Raw genomic sequence first — 16947 nt, forward strand, 5'->3', positions numbered from 1 at the left:
TGATCTCTGAGCTCCACCATACCATCTGTGCTGCTTCTGCTGCTGGAGCAGGCAGGCGGCCTGGTGTGCGAGGGGCAGGAAGTTAAACCGGGGACAATGGCCAGCAAAAGCCGTGAGTCAAGACAACCACCACAACGACGACTACGACGACTACGACCAAGACGACGACGACGAAGGCAATGGCGATGAAGTGTACCGCAGCCCCCCCGGTCGAGCGGTCGAGCAACGTTGGAAGAAAGATCAATAAACGCGCGGAAGGTCACCGATGGCGATGGCGTTGGCTTTATGCGAAGCGCGTCTTTGGGCCCATCGGACCGTCGGTCTTCGGCGGTTCCCTCTTCTTGTGGCGGGGCGATCGTAGCGCGTCGTTCTAAGCGGTCTGCGTGGCCTATGATGGTGTATCAGGCATCACCTGGAGGTCGATCAACGGATCAACTGTAGAGGGTTTTGGGGGGGAACTCGGATCGCTAAAAATGAAATTAATATTTAAATGAAATACTCTACTCCAGCAGCACTCTTGCCAGCAGCAGCGGTACCATTCTTGGGGGGGGGCAGACCGGGGTTCTTCGCCCATTTTCCGACGAATGATGCCCCGTTGAGCGCCAACAATCAATGCTCTTTATGCTGTGCGCGTGCTTTGCTTTGGCGTCATCGTTGTTGTTGTTGCGGGTGCGTCTCGGAATAAGTAGCCGTTCTACGCGTTCCCACATGTCCGTCGTGCGTCGTAGCACACCGCCACTTTGATTGATTGATAGCAGAGGAATGGAGAAGACATTGCCCGGGTTTTCTGAAACAACTCCTACTAGGGTTTGTGGAGGACAATAGCTAACAGGAGAGCAAGGAGATTCATTTGGTTGATTGTTTTGTCATTTGCTTCGGATTATTCATCCGTGTTCTTTGCCTCGTTTTCAAATTCATACTTTTTTCCTTATTTTATCATTTACTTCCACATTCTTTTTTGGATTTTTGATCATTTTTTATACTGTCTCTATAATCTTATCATTTTATTCATTTTATCTTTTATTTTGTTTATCTTCTCGTTGGTTCTTTAATAAGTAGTTTTCAACTTTTTACTCTCTTTATAATGTGAATTATCCTGTGTTTTACTTATTAGCCGTGGCCACACGGGGCGAAAACTCTAGCGCAAACGAAAAAATTAATGCCAAAACATTTACGCTTGCCGTTTACATGCTGTTAAACGATTATAGGTCCGTGGAGCGTAAAACCTAGAGTAAAAGCTGTTTGCAAACGGAAGGGCTCGCAATATGTTCTATTTGTGGTTTACATTGATAGATAGTGATCATTGCTAGTGTGTTCAATCCTTTTCTTCCACAAAACGATTTTAATTTCCTCAACCCGGCCACGTAAACATATCGAAGCGTAAACGATTTGGCATTAATTTGTAAATTTGCGCGCAAATTTTCGCTCCGTGTGGCCACGGCTATTAGTTGTAAATTTTCTCTTTTCTTTTCTTTGTTGACAATTGGTTTGCAACAGTTTCCATTACTCATAAATTACTATCGCTTTCATAGCGATACACTATTGCAATCGGCAACTTTTCGTCAATGAAATCACCTCGAACAACTCCCTATCGCTATCAAGCAACCACATGCTGCAATGCCTTGAACCATGCTTAATGTCATCGACATACGAGGAAGTAACCAACGTCATCGTCATCGGGCAACCTCTCCCTCATGGACACCATCTGCTGCAGCAGCACACACGCTTTGCCCGTTGCTGCACTGCTACAGATGATTGTTTCCCTTTCCAATTCGAGGGCAAAACCGCTTTTCGCCAAACTTTTCTCAGGACACATATAGCGAGCCACGTCAAGCAAGTTCATTGCAACAAAAAAAACCCCATCCCTTGCAAGATCATGGTCATGGATGCTCGGTGCTCGGTTTGCGTGTGTGTGTGAGAGGGGTTTGTGTGCCAAAAGTGTTCTCGCGTCTCTCGCAACGCCTCGCACCACTGAAACGGTGACCGCGAGAACGAGTTATTGCGAGAAGTGAACTGATTCCGGATCAAGAACGCTCCGAGAACGGTGCCAGTGTACCAAGCAACAGCAGCCGCACCACCACCACCACCACATCATTGTGTGGTCCGTTCGAATGCGAAGTAATTACTGCCCCATCATCGTCATCGTCATCACAAGAACAGAGAGCGAGAGAGAGATGAAAAAAATAAATAAATGACTGACGAACGGAGCGCAGAGGGTGGGTTGGCCATTATTAGTGGTGGTGGGGCGCTCGCTCGCTCGCTTGTGCTGCTGGAGATCAAGCACCGTCAACGGTCACGTTCATGGCCGTTCATGGTGGCGCAGGAGGCCATCGGCGTTCCAAGCGAGCGAACGAATGTGGCAGCGGCTTCGTCAAAAGGAACGGTATCCTCTACCACCACCACCACCGTCATCATCATCGTCATCACCACCGACCGTGTCGTGATCATCACCCAGTTGGAACGAAGCCAGTTGGACGCAGAAACACACACACACACGCACAAGAGTGCGAGACACCTGCAAACACCAGCGAGAAGATGATGATAAGCTGGTTGGGAAGGGGTTTTTGGGTTTGCTGAGGGGGTCCGCGTGGTGTCCCCCCATGGTGTGGGAATTGAACAACGACAACAAAAAGTCACTGTCATGGCCGTCGTCTCCCTCGATGCTGGCTGCCTGGCTGCCTGGCACTCAATGATATACCAAGTAGAGAGGGCAGCTGTACGACGAGTACGACCTCGCGGCCAACGAACGCGAACAAACCAACCAGCCACCCAAATGTCAACGGACGTAAACGAGGGGTTTTCGCGGATTCCCGCGCTCTTATGGCTTTGTGGGTTGTGAGGTTTGATTTGCTTTTTGAGGTTCATGGTTGAACCGGAATCGTGGAGTTCCTTAAGCAGAGAAGTAGAAGAAGAAGAAGGAGGAGGAGGTACAAGACCGCCTTCAATGACGCCTGGGGTGGCTGGTCAGTAATCCGGGCTGAAACTGAAAGCCGTTTTACGACTTTTAATGACACTAATGATAATGATGGTTGAGTTGAGTTGATGGTGAGTAATTTTATTGATTCGCTTTGACCCAATGACTCTTTTTGGAACCTATACTAGAACTCGTCGTAACTCTGCTTCTACTGCTGCTTCTTGATCAACATAAGCACTCAAACACACCGAAAGGTGATCCATTAATGTGTTTAAAATACGCTGAAAAAGGTTGTCCCGGTGTGACCTACTTCCCCTTCGCTGTTCTGTTGTAACGATTTGTGGTCGAATGAAAATAGGTCTGTTGTCTCATCAATAGAGAAGATTGCTTACATAATTTTGATGTGACTGTGACTTTATGTGTTCTACACTTCACAGTGTGACACTTTCATGTTGACTTTCACGGTAAATAAACTCATCGTTATGTAGTTCTCTTTTCCCTTTTCTCACCATCACCTCCTCCGGAAAACACACACACAAACACGCATAAACATGCGAAAATGATGGTAAAAAAAACGGCGAATAAAGCGCCTCCATCAAAACATGTTCTCGAAATCGCTCTTCTTGGTCGTTCTGTGGTCCACTTATAAAAAACACACACACGCACCCTAGCTTGTGTGTTGCCCAAAACAAAATTCGCCAACCCCTCCAACGCCCGGCTTCCTATAGAATTGGTCCTTCGCGAGGCTGTGAGTGACCATCATCACCACCCCAAAATGCGCGCGTATCTTCCGCGTGGAAACCTTCTCGCGAATTCGCGAGCGAGAGACAAAACAGTGGTAGAGCGCGAAGGCGAGAGCGAGAGGGCGCGCGCACGTTCGCCCGTTTTTATATAAATTCAAGGTTAGTCGGTCATTGACTCGCGTCATCGCGAGTGCGCGTGTGTGCGCTCGTCTTCCTCTTCTCACGCGCGCGCGCGCCCACGGGGACGAATGAGTGACTCACCGGCTCACCGCGCGCTCGCACACACACGCACACACGTACATAGTGAGCGCCGATGCTGCGAACCTGGTAACCCACATCTCGCTCGAGTGACACACACTCGCTGCCGCAGCACACGCACACCAAGCAAATCGTGTATTGTTCGTTGTTCTGGATGTTTGTTTTTAATGCCCGTCCCTCGAGCCTTCCGTCGAACCGTCAGCTCGCTCGTGGTCGTAGTTGTTGAAGGTGGCGGGCATGGGGGGTGCATATAATCAAAAGGGAGCGCTCAAAGGAAACCAAGGTCATAGCCCTCTAGCGTGAGCATGAGGCGAGTGCGAGCGCCGCCGCCTGCTGCTTTCTCGCTTTCTCCCGCTCACTCTCACTTCAGTGTGAGTATGCTCGAGTAAGCGAGAAAGGTGGTGGATGAGTGGGAGGGGGAGGGGGTAGTGTCCGCATTTCCACCCCCAGCTATCCCTGCCCTCTGCCTGCCGGTCGCTTTTCCTTGGTTCGCTTTTCCTTCTTCTTTTCATTTTCGTTCGCAGTGGAAAGGAAAGGAAGGAGATCTCTTTCTTTTTCTTTCTTTCTCTCTTTCTCTCTCTCTCTCTCTCTCTCTCTGCTCTCTTTCTCGAACTTTGCCGGGTCTGAGTTCCAATTTTCCGTTTCCAGGGGGAGGAAAATTAAGCAAGCAATCCACGGCTGCGGGTGCGGGGACCTTTTAATAGTTTCTTCGGGGAGGCAAGTGAGTGAGTCAGGCAGGCAGGCAGGCAGGCAGGAAAAAGGGGCCGGAAAAGGGGAGGCTGCTGCTACTGCTGCTGCTGATACCCCCTCCCCCCGTTGTCCCTTCTAGTGTTCTCGCTCTCTGATCGGTCACTGGCGATGCGGGTTTTTACATTCTCCATTCTCCCTTTTTTCACCCCCTCCTTACTTTCTTCCCCCATTTCCCTTCCCTATGCTGCTTTCCGGGCAACGACACGAGAGAGCATTCCTCTCTCCATTTACATTACGCGGCCGCGGGGTTCGCTTTCGCTGTGTGTCACCAGCACGCATCGCATCACTGCTCCCTCCCCAGTGCAAACCACGTGCGCAACGGTGGAAAACAACATGATCGTGTATAGCATGTGTAACTGGTAGTTGTTACAGCTCGCGCCGTGCCATGCTCGGTATGCTGCTTAATGTCGGTGATCGATTTAATGATCAAGTGACGAAGGAGGAGCAGAAGAAGTCAGCGTTCTTGGGAAATTACTCACGAACGTTTTACTCCAATCACTTGCCCTGTGACATTTGTTCTGTCTATGACAGAGTGGAAAGCAGGTTAGTTCCCCACCAGAGATTAGTGGTGCAACCGAGGCCAACCTGCAGTCAATCACCTGAAGCTGCTCCGAAAGGTCAGAGAGTCGGATTAGCCTTTTGCTAACCTTTTGGTCTTTATTTTAAACAAGTACTTGATAGATAAGTGGCCAATAGGTAGCTATAGAGTAGCGCAGTTAGTGGCTGTTCCAAATCAATTTGCTTTTAAAACATTAGTTATAGCTGCGTCAGCATTTTCAATATTTCTTTTAAAAGAATTGGCATTAACTTATTAATTAAATTAAAGCCGATCGGAAGAGTAAACTCATGTTTTCAAAAAGGAATAATTTATTTCAAATTGAAAAAAAATATTTTAAACAAACGAGCTGAATACTCTATTCAATTCTTTCACGGCTCTTTAACGAGCTAATTTTGGGCTGAACGGGCTGATGATTGAGTAAGGTTTATGCCAGCAAACTGCAGGCTATTTGGAAGAACTAAAAGCTAATAACAGAGTGGAAATTGATGCTATTACTTTTTATATTTTTAATCGTTTTTTTTAATTTAAAAAAAATCTCAATTAATTAATAGTTTTCTTTAAAAGCTTAAATACAGCTTATTATCTAGCAACAAAATACTGTTTAAAGTGGTTCAACAGCAACCTTTGTTGCTCATTCCACCGCAACTAAATTAAGCCATTTTGTCTAGCCAAATGAAAAGATCAGCTACTTTCCATAAACACAACCACAAACACAACCACACACTAATCTCTCCCCTTCCCGGGAGCTATGGGCTCGAGAAAGGGCTTTTCACCCGGACCGCCCACCAATGGCACCGCCACCGCCACCGAGACCGAGACCGAGACCGATCCGTCCAAAGCAACAGCATCAACCAGCGCGCACCACACCATATCTTATGCTGAATGCCGATGCCATTGACCTCTTCTCCATCTCGGGGTGCCCTCCGTCCGTGTGTGGTGTGCGGGGTGTGCGGTGCGGTGCGGTGGATGCAAAGTCATTGGCCTACCGGCCTGGCCAATGTACGGGAAACGCGGACGGGAAGCCTATTTTGGGGCTTCGACGATTCGTTGTCGTTGGGTTAAATCGTGTCAAATGCAATGTCGGTGAGGATGGTTTACGATGGGAAATTCGGACGTTCGTTCCTCTTCCGGCGTCGTCAGGGGACGAACATAAGATGCTGCGTCGACTAGATCGATCGCACCTTGGAATCACTTTCACTGTTTCCTCAACTCCAGTCGCCTCCAAGGACCTGTTTTTCGGGGGTGCACAAGTGTCGCCCGATTTTTTTTTCATCTCCAGCAGACAATGTATCAAATGGATCAAGACGCTCCGATAGGGACGTCCACTATGCTGCTCCAACGAAAAACGAAAGTCTCAGTACCGATTGTTCCAGCATCGATCATAAATTACATTAAAATTTCAAACGACTTTAAACGACTTCAAACAACTGGCAAATGGTCCTCCAAAGTGCAGTGCCCCAAAGAGATCTCAGCGATCGTCTTGGCGAGCGAAAAATGGAATTCATCCGAAACGACGCGGCGACGACTCCAATTAGTAGCGCGTTTTAGTGTCCACAGACCACTAAGCGCCCCATTGGGGCGCTTTCGCTTTTATTTTCCAAAAACAAAACCGCCGAGTCAATCCAGTCGAGCGGCGAAAATGGCAAAGAAATCGAAACATTTACACCTCCCGGCCGTGGCGTTTATCACGATCACGATCACGATCATCCATCCAACCATCATCTATCCAACCAGCACACCACCACCATTTCCATTCATCGATCACTACTTCCCCGTTAATTACAACCGCCATTTACAACTGCCACCACACACCCACCACTCAGGCAGTAGCTCAATCTCGAATGGATTTTCATTTTCATTAAGTGTATTAGCACATTTTCAGCGGGCGCGCAGCAGCGCAAACCGAAAGCAAAACTGCCTTCCCGCCGGTGCTTTTGGCTTTTCCTTTTCGATACGCGCGCGTGTGTGCGGTCAGCAAAAGTTTTCCAAGTCGTCACGTGGAAAATTTAGACGAACGCTTTTACCTACTGCCATAATAATGGCCAAGAGCACGTTCGTGGTGGCTGGTGGTGGTGTTACTATCAGCTCTGCTGGCTCGTTGCAAGTTGATCAACTTTCTTCCATCTCGGTGGAAAAGCCACCGTTGGAGTGCGCCTCTTGATCGTCGCGTTTTGCTTTTCTTCGCTGCTTTCGCTGTCTGCACTTGGCAGCCCGGAGACGTTTTCAGGGGAGCGGGGGAGCGATCGTTGGCTCTAACAATTGGATTTCGTTTCAATCCACAAACTCTACCCCCTCATCGTTTTCCATCATTTTTTTCTCTCTTTCTCTCAATCTCTTTCTTTGGTATTGTTTTTTACCTCTTTTAATGTGTCGCTCCGGGTGTCTGTGTGTGTGTGTGTTTTTTTTCGTGGTTTTATTTTCATTTTTCACACCCCAACAACCGCCTCCCTGCGTGCGCGCCTCGTGTGGGTACGTGGCGCATTTTGGGCTTCCTTAGGGGGGACCATTTGGAGTCGCTCTTCTTTTGGCCTGGCGTCTTTTTCATCACCCGAAATAGGCACTACATAGTGGGACCGCCTCTCTCGACCTCTTCGCCTTGGTCTGCTTCTCGCCGTCGTCATCGTCATCCATCTCGTGCTCTGGGTGCTATAAATTCGTCACCAGCGCCGCCAGAGCTGGGTCATTGGCACCACCGCACATTGGTCTTTCCACTTTCCACGCTGCGTGCACCAAAGGGGGCAAGAAGAGGTGGTGGTGCGTAGAGCAGAGTCTTCGTCTTCTCGCCGCGTGTACTAGTGCGTGTTGCGATGCGAAAACCCCAGCTAGAGCTCATTATTTGCATTTGCTTTTGCTGGCCCCCTTTTTTTTGCTTCAACTGCCGTTTACTGGTGTGCTGTTTTTTGGTTGGAAAAGTCGGAAAAGTCGGTTAGTGGGAAGCGATTTATAATTTGCAGCATCAGTAGCAGCATCCAGAGATCGCACAGTAATGAAAGATTTATATTAAGGGGGGGGGGGGGGGGCTTCGGTATTTTATTTTGTTTCTTCGTATTTACTTTTTACTTAATTTTTTATGAGTGCTTATCCTTTCAAGAGTATTGTGTGAAATTTTGGGATCAATCGAAGTAAAGCTGACAAAGATATGGATTTTTGAAAATCCACCTTTCATACAAGGCTCAAAGCATCTCGCGATTTTGAATCGCGATTCCCAAAACCTGCGTTTTCAAAGTCGGTGTCCATCGTAGTATAAAAACTACCGGACCGATCGATTTGTAATTTTGAACACATAATCTCTGCACTATTTTCCAGGTAGTCCCGTCGAGTTTTTATAAAGATTGTTGATACTTTTTTTTTTAAATAATTTTTTAATTATGTAAAGTATCATTTTTTGAGGCAATATCGAAAAAACCAGCACTTGTTCAACTTTAAAAATCTGCCAAAAATCAAAAAATAAGAAATTTCACAAAAACTCGCCAGGGCTACCGGGATAAACTTATAATCTAACAAAAGAGTATCCATTTTTATATTTCTGATGACCCGGCACGTCGCTACGATGGGCACCGCAAAAAGCATATTTTTGCAAACTTGCCTTTCTAGATTGGATGCCATGAACGTAGTTTTGAAAACAAATCTTCCTCAAAATAGAACCAAAAATTTTTGAGAAGTTGTAGTTAATATGAGGTTATTTTGAAAAATTAAAGTTGACTGGTTTCTTCAAATCGTCATTCAAATCTCAAAATCGTCAAATTAAGTTCTTTTTTGACCCGAAATAACATGGGGGGGCTTATGTTATTAAACCAAGTAATGTGTTTTCCAACATTTTCTATCGAAAATTCTTAAGAACAACGCATTCCCTAAACGAATCTGCTCTACTTAAAGCCCCGGTTCCCGGTTCTCAATCTCGCCTTTGGAAGTTTCATGCAGCATGAAGCGCAAATCGTCGGAGCACCAAGCAGAGAGCACTCGAGGATCTCGGAGAACGATGATCCCCCCTTCGCCTGGTTGCTGTGTTTGTGTTTGCTCGGAGTCACATGAGGGCACCACTCTCCGGGGTCGGTCGGTTGGTCGGTCGGTGATCGGTCAAACACCTCTCTCTCTCTCCCGCTTCCTGCCATCGTAGCGTGGCGTCCGCGGCCGCCAGCGAGAGCCAGCCGGGAGCAAAGGAAAAGCGAGAGCAATGACTTAACCTTCACGCCGTCCAATTAACGCTCCGTCTTCCAGTACACGCGACTCGGCGTTTGGAGTTTGCAAGAGCAACAGAAACGTGGTGCGGGGTAAGGGGGTGAGAAGGAACTAGTAGTGACGTTGTAGTGATGCCGGGTTTTCTCCTTTGAACGGTGGCCCGGGGGGTTACGAATTTATCGGCTGCTTTCTTTTCTAATGGTAGCTCCGAGAGGAAGAAGAAATAGCAGAAGAAGGGAAGGTGCCATTCACCTCTGAGGGTGCGCAGATCGGAGATTAAACTCGGTTTAATGTTAGCGTCCCTTTTCTGCGCGACATAATTTATGCTATTTATTGTTTCGGTTATGTTGGCAATATTGTAATATTTTTTTTAGGGAGGAAATCCTCTCAAGAGGCGATCCCCTTGAGATGCGAAGTTTGAATTGAATGAAGCTGCTGCGATCGACGACGTGGAGGACGATACCACGAACGGCACGACAATTGTAGTGCAGTGGAGCATATATTATCATCATGTTGCACCCGTACTCCCAGGCCTCCTCCCGGGTGCATCGCACAGCATGCATGCTCTGATGCGGTGAATGATCGATAAGAGAGTTCGCTCACCGAGAGACGGGCTTGCATCTCTCTCTCTCTGTCTCACTGTTGCTCACTTTCGCCGCCCTGCAGCACAGTTTCACGCACCCCAAAGTGCACCCTTACTTTTCCTCAACCCACCCTTAGCGAGGGGGGTTGGTGGATAATGATGGTGTGCCGGTCACTCGCTGAGATAGAAAGGCGCAGCGCAGCGATCGCTCATCGCGGACTCCGGCATCCCTCCAAGACCATTCCGTTTCATTTTCCATGCTTCGTTTGGGGCTGGTACTCCTCAGCACCACCACCAGCAGCACCAGCATCAGTGGAGCGGAGCACGGTGAGTGCTCTGTTGCCGCGAGGTCCATACGATCGCGGTGGGGATCTCATCGTGGTCTCGATCGTCGTGTGTGTGTGTGTGTGTGTGCGCCCGAGATGCTCGCCCCTTTCGTTCGGGGGGAGCCCAGCTTTTCGCATGCTGCTGCTGCTGCTGCTGGAAAGGTGAACCCAAAGAGAGGAGCATCGTCTTCGTGGTCGTCGTTGCGGTCGTCGTCGTCGTCGTCGTAGGTCAGTCACCCTACCGTCACAGCGAGAAGAACACTCGCTCACGGTGTATGTGGGGGGAAAAAGGGGAGCAGCAGATGCAGAGTAGTGTATGTATGTGTGCGTGATCACCAACAAGGCACCGCAAAGACGACGAATGCAAAGAAAATTGCTGCGAAGCGAAGAGTTCTCTGGGGGGAGAACGGAATTATGTTTCTGACTTTCGACTCCGGTCAGATTCCGGAGCCCCTTTTCCTGGCCTCTGGTGCGGTCGGATTTGTTGGAAAAATTGCTCAAAGCGAGAGAAATATAGAGAGAGTAAGAGAACGAAAGAAAAGAGATAGAGAGCGGACGGTACAGCCGGTGCCACTGGCCTTTACGGTGAATGTAAAGTGAGGATCGCGGGAAATACACGCAGATGGTGAAGCACAGAGCAGGGAAGAAGAGGCGCCAGAAGGTGGCCAACAGAGGGGGTGGGGTGGTGGTGGGCTGGTGGCCCTGGCCTGGCACGCGGTGTGGATTGTTGACCTCGCTGCTACGGTGTGGTGCGATCGTGGACATTGGAGTCGAGGTCTCCACCGCGTGTGTGTGTGTTTTGTGGAGGTGAACTGGAACCTCTGCCCCTCACCCCCTCCAACAAACTGGGAAAAGTTCTTCCAGAACCAGCAGCGCCACTGCGCCATTCGAGCGGGCAACAGCAACGTGAGAGACGCGAGCCAATTGCGCAGAACATTCTTTTCCACCTCTTTTTATCGTTTTCGTTTCGCTTTTTCTTCTTCGATAAATATTGGCCTCCCCGGGGAGTGCCATTGCGCCAGCCCACGGGCGGCCTATTTACAATCGACTTAAAACGATAAAGCATAAAATCAAATGCGAAAGTTTATCAAATTCCCGGGAATGTACCGTTTTGGGGTTGGTAAATAGGTTGCCTGGAAGGAATGGAATATGATCAGCGATTTATTTATTTTACGTTTTTTCTGCTTCCGAAGAAGTCACTGAAAATCGATCGCTCGATACGAACGATGATCGCGTTCACACACACAGCAACCCCCTCGTTGCGCGAACCTTGAAAACACTCTCGTCACCAAATATTCAAAAACGCCAAACGCCCAAAACCCCCGCCCGGCGGCCAACAGCGAACGGAACGATTGCTGGAATTGAAATTCAGTAAGAAATGAATTTGCATTCCCGCTTTTTGGGGCCGCGCATAACTAAACCAAAGAAAGCCAACGACGACGAACGACGACGACGAAAACAACATTCTAACCGGAACACCTCACCTCCTCCCAAAACCAAAAAAAAAAAACCAACACGCCAGCACAAGCGTATTGCGTCAGCAACACTAGCAAGAAGCGGCAAAGAAGTATGCAGAACAGTGAAGAAAATGAAAAACAAAACGACGAAACCGAAGGGGAATGGAAAACACACACACGGGAGTAAACCAGGTAAACAGGAGAGAGAACGAATGCGGTAAAAGACGCAGAAAGAAAAGAGAAAAGAAAAAAGAGCTGAGAAAAGAAGTGAAACACTTTGACCACATTCCGAAACCCACTCCTGGGAGGGAAAAACCGGACCAGCGAAATGAGAAGAATAATGCATATATGTATACGTGCGTGCGTAAATGGTGCGTCGTCTCTTGTGGACAACAAGTTGGTAACCGAATACCTCTAACGTTCTGATAGCGAAGCGTCCTGTCACAGAGAGAAAGAGAGGTGGTCGTTGCTTTTGTCATTTAAAATGTCTTTAAAAAGTGCGTCCATGCGTTAGTTACTGGGGCCTGGGGCGGACGGGGGGACTGTATGTGCTGAGCGCTTGACCCTGACCCCTTTCGTGACCTACTCACACCTACGGGCAGTGAGTTCAGGATCGCGTTCATATTATCATCCATCTACGGTGTGTGTCAGTGTGTGTTCTACGCACTTTTTTCGGTTTTGCGATAGAAGATCGGCGCGCTGTTTTCGGTTTACGAATAGATCGCAAAGGAGAAAGGGAGACGGCGAACGGAATTGATGGATGATCGTAGAAGCAGCGAAGCAAACGCTTCTGGCAGCTGAAACTGATCATTCAACATTTGTGCTGCCCATCACCACCATCACCACCTGGTTGGTTGGTTGGCGTTGAATGAGCTGCTATGTTGTGTGCCGAACAGTAGCTTAGTGTATGATTAAGCGCACCCCAAACGGGGGAAAGGGGGCCCCAAAAATAGCCAGCTTCTTACAATGATCCTCTGTAGATATGAAACCGATGAGGAAGGCAGAAATGGATGATCGTGTCTTCAACAGATCGCCAGTTATTGATGTTGAAATGAACGAAAAATTCAAACTGACAGTTACAGTTACAGTTTGACAGCTTAACAAAAAAAAGTGATCTTGATAAACAGTAGATCAAGTGCTGGTTGGTTGAGTTACATTTTATTCAAGTCTTTTCCAAAGTTGTGTAACCAATCTAAGAAGGAATGTGATCCTCAGGTTTAAAAATTCAATTTGACAGTTCCGAATGGTGATCGCGGACATGATCGCGGCTTTGCATTTCAATGTCGCAACAATTCATTTGGCGTCATCTCTCCAAATCCACCTTTTGTCCGAATGCCGAACCGAATGACCTACGCTTGAGTGCCCTTGAAAATCCCAAAAATAGTTCCAAACCTCCTTCTCTAGCCCCCGGGTCTCCTTGTGCGGCCACACGCACTTTATGTCCTCTCCTTTTGCGTAGCACCACCTGCCTGCCCTCTTACCCCTTTTCCCTTCTCCCCTGTAATGCGTATTGCGTGCGATCGTTGCGAGAGTTCTTCTTGTTGTCGGTGGCGTTTTGCAGGAGATGTTTTTCAAGACAAATCTGTTCTTCCGTTTCTTGCCACGAGTAGAAGCGAGACAAGAGATCGTGTTTCTCTCTCTCTCCTTGTCTCTCTCTCTCTCTCTCTTTCTTTCTAGCCACCCCTTTCTCTCTGGCCAACGCACAACAACGAGGGGCGCGTGGTTGTGTTTGTTGCCCTTGAACCTGAAATTCTTCTCGCACACACTTCTCGCAGAAAGGCGGCAGATTGCGGCATGGCGGCGGATGATGTCGCGATCTGCTGCTGCTGCTGTTGTTGTTGATGTTGTTGTTGGTTGTTGTGGTCGGTGGCAATTTCTTGTGTTGCTGTGTGTGTTTGATGTTCTCGTTTGCTCGGTTTTCGCACGCGGTTCCTTTCACACCAGCAGCAGCCATCGCAAACAGCGCTAATGGGTCTGTCTTGTCTTCTTATCCCCCCCTCCCTCTCCCGGCTTCCTTGGCACAAGTACCCCTCGAACAATTGCGTCGTTCTTGGCGTGTTCTGCTCGATGCCCGGAGGTGATGACCAGAACCGACGTTACTGCTTTAGGTCACGCAAGGAACTCGCCGCTAGGATCTCCAGTTCGGAGTTATGTGGAGCAGCTCTCTGTGTTCTTCTGAGTGTACATATTTCGTAATTTCCGCTTCACCCGAGAACTTATTATTATGTGCTTTTTGGGGTGGCGGTTTGCATCTTCCCACTTTTGAGAACACTTTTGCACACACCGGACCGGATCCACGGCCATCAACCGAGAGGATCATCATTCTTTTCCAGCGCCTGCGGTTTTCCGGAGGAGAATTTGCGCGAGTCGCGAGTATGTTGCCCTTGAATGTGCTTCGTGGCTCGCATGGTCGGCCACTCACCGAAAAAAAACAGATCTCCTGGGAGTGCGCGCGCTTCTTGGCTTGGGGTTGGTTGGTTGGTTGGTTGGTTCGTACGGGTTAGTTGCCTTCACCTGCGTTCGAAGTCGTCGTCGTCGATGATGTCGATGAAGGCAGCCTCGCCTTGCTTCCGGCGAGGGTGACTCGACGACCGCGGTCGACTACCCTCGATTATTCGCGGTCGCGCACCACATGCTGACGGGCGATTGCTGACCATGAACTCCTCCCCTCGGTCGGTCGTTCGCGGGGGTCCTCGTGACGCTCTCATGTCGTCTCCATCGTCGTCGTCGTCGTGTCCGTGGCCGATTTGGATTTGGTCGCAAGAAGAAGGTGAAGGTGACAAGCAGCAGCTGTGTGATGATGGTGATGATGGTGTTGGTATCGTTCTGGGTTTTGCGGTTGAGTGGATTTTTCGCCTCCAATTCGTGGGTCTCTCGCTCTCTCTCTCTCTCTCTCTCTCTCGAGAATCTTTCCGATGCGCAACATTCTCGGGGGATGGCTTTCTGGGGGTGGAAAGAGTTTAAAGAGGGGCGAGCGGAAGTTGTTTTCCTCTTTTCCCATTCCCGTTTGCTATTCTGGTGGTTAAGGTTGCCCCGGTGTGTGTGTGAGTGTGCGAGTGTGGCTTTTACAATTTGGGTCAATGACTTTTGTTTTTATTTGTGCGTTCTTGAGTCCGATTCCGTTCTCAGAACACCGTGAACGCCACGGACGGACGGACGGATGGAGAGTGTTTATTCTGGTTCTGGTTCTCTTTTCCCATCCTCGTACTTTTCAATGTTGTTATGTTTTCGTCTGCGTCTCATGTGTAATGAGCTGGTTGGTCGCTTGATTCGAGGGCGAGAATTGCTGAGGTTGTTACCACCGCTGCTCCTGCCCTGCCACGGCCACGGGCGTGCGTCCGGACCGCTACATTAACCTGAAATGAAAGAGGTTACCGGTTGTGTGGTAGTGGTTTGTTGGCAGATTGGCTTAATGGACAACGACGTATGAGTATTCGCGATAATTTAGTATCTTTTTTTTCTTTCTTTTGGTTGCAGTGGCTTGTACAACAAGCCACGCCACGAAATTTGAAGCGAAAATGCATAAAATGGTGTGTTATTGTACTAAAAGATGGAAAACTGTACAGGAATATCCATAAAATAGGTTCATCATTGCAAAGTACTTAATTTACTTGCGAATAATACTATAAAACCTGGGTTAATCTGTCCGGTAAATGTTCTTATCAAAAGATATAACAACATAATTGTTAATCGTTTTATAAAAGAGGTAATTTTCTGGGTAAATAATTAATACTTAATGTTGCGTTTATCACAAGGCAAAAATGGCCAAAAATCGAGGAAGATATCATATTTTAAATCATTTGAGTGTAAAATAACATTCAATGGAGGTTCATCTTTGTTAAAATCATAAGAAAATACAAAAATGACGCAAAAAGGGCGCAATTTATAATAATAAACCAGATTGTACATGGAAACTTGTTCAAGAAACCTGTTCAATGAATGGAGAATCGCGACCAGCAGATGAAAGTAGCCCAATTAGCACTAGAATTCTCGAGAAAAACTCGCTGTCTCTCTTATTCTGTTCCTTTCTCTGTGGATTCTGGATCCCGCCGCCCCATTCCGCTTTTCCCGCGATCACTTCACGCGAGTTTTCCTCCCTTCGATCCCGCGTGGAACAGCAGCGAGCCTCATATTTCGTAACACTCGCGCGTCCCTCGTTGCTTTTCGTGGAGCTCCAACGATCAAGCGAGAGCGATCATCGTCCGCCCCACCTCGCCTTTTGGGGCGCTTTTCACGCGATCGCAGTATGTGTATGTGTGCGCCGCATAAGAAGCTCAAAGGGGGGTGCACCGCGAGCACTCATCGCTTTTGCTTTTGGTGAGTGGCCGTGAATGGTACAGTCGATGGGGGATGGGGATGATGATGGTGCGCCGAGACCGGCCTGCTGTGAGCGACCGGCACCAGGGCCACTCACGCAACCAACACCCGGCTATGACCTTCAATATTTTTTCGAACCGCAGCAGCGTTCGCCGAGCGGCCATTTTTGAGACGGCCATTTCTGATTTTCCTTTCGTTCGCGCCGGAGGTTCGAGCGCCGTCGCCTCGTCGTGTTCCGCGCTCGTACACTCGTGGTGCTCGTTGTCGTCGTCACTGTTGTCACTGTTGTCACCAGCAGCAGCAGCAGCGGCAGCGACTTTATTATCAGTTCAGAGTCAGTACCAGTGCGTGCGCTTATTTCGCTGTGTTTGAGTTGAGTTTTCCTCGCCCTTTAAAACAATTTGGTGTTCGGTATTTGGTGTTTTTTGAAAGCATATACAGTGAAAACTTGTGCTTCAAAAATGGATGATTCGCGGTAGTAGTCGCTGAATCAGCAGGGAGAGGAGATACCAGGATTATTATTACACCAGCAAAGGGAAGGTGAAGGGTTACCAACATATCAAACGGAATTTACGGTTTTGTGAAGCTGCAGAGTGAAAGAAAAAGCCGCAAATTGAAACTCGAAACTCGAGAAAAACCGGAAAAGCGGGCAGTTTGTTATGAGTAAGTGAGAGTGTGTGTTTCTGGAACATCTTCTGGAACAGGAGAAACAGGAGAAATTTAGAGTCGGTCTTCGTCCTTTTTTGGAGAATCAAGAAAGTGACCAGCAAGTGAAACGCAAGAGAGAAAGAGATTTTCCACGTGGAAAACGGAAAAATTAAAAAGTTTTTCAATCGCAATCTGCCAAGTGAAGCCAGCCAG

General features: G+C 48.3%; 1 protein-coding gene across 6 annotated transcripts in view; it reads left to right on the forward strand.

Annotated features, from left to right (window-relative positions):
• Positions 1-16947, forward strand: part of LOC125954943 (ecdysone-induced protein 75B, isoforms C/D) — a 93087-nt gene that overhangs the window by 16679 nt on the left and 59461 nt on the right. The window lies entirely within an intron of this gene.

The sequence above is a fragment of the Anopheles darlingi genome, chromosome 3, assembly GCF_943734745.1.
Source record: "Anopheles darlingi chromosome 3, idAnoDarlMG_H_01, whole genome shotgun sequence".
Taxonomy (NCBI): Eukaryota; Metazoa; Arthropoda; class Insecta; order Diptera; family Culicidae; genus Anopheles; species Anopheles darlingi.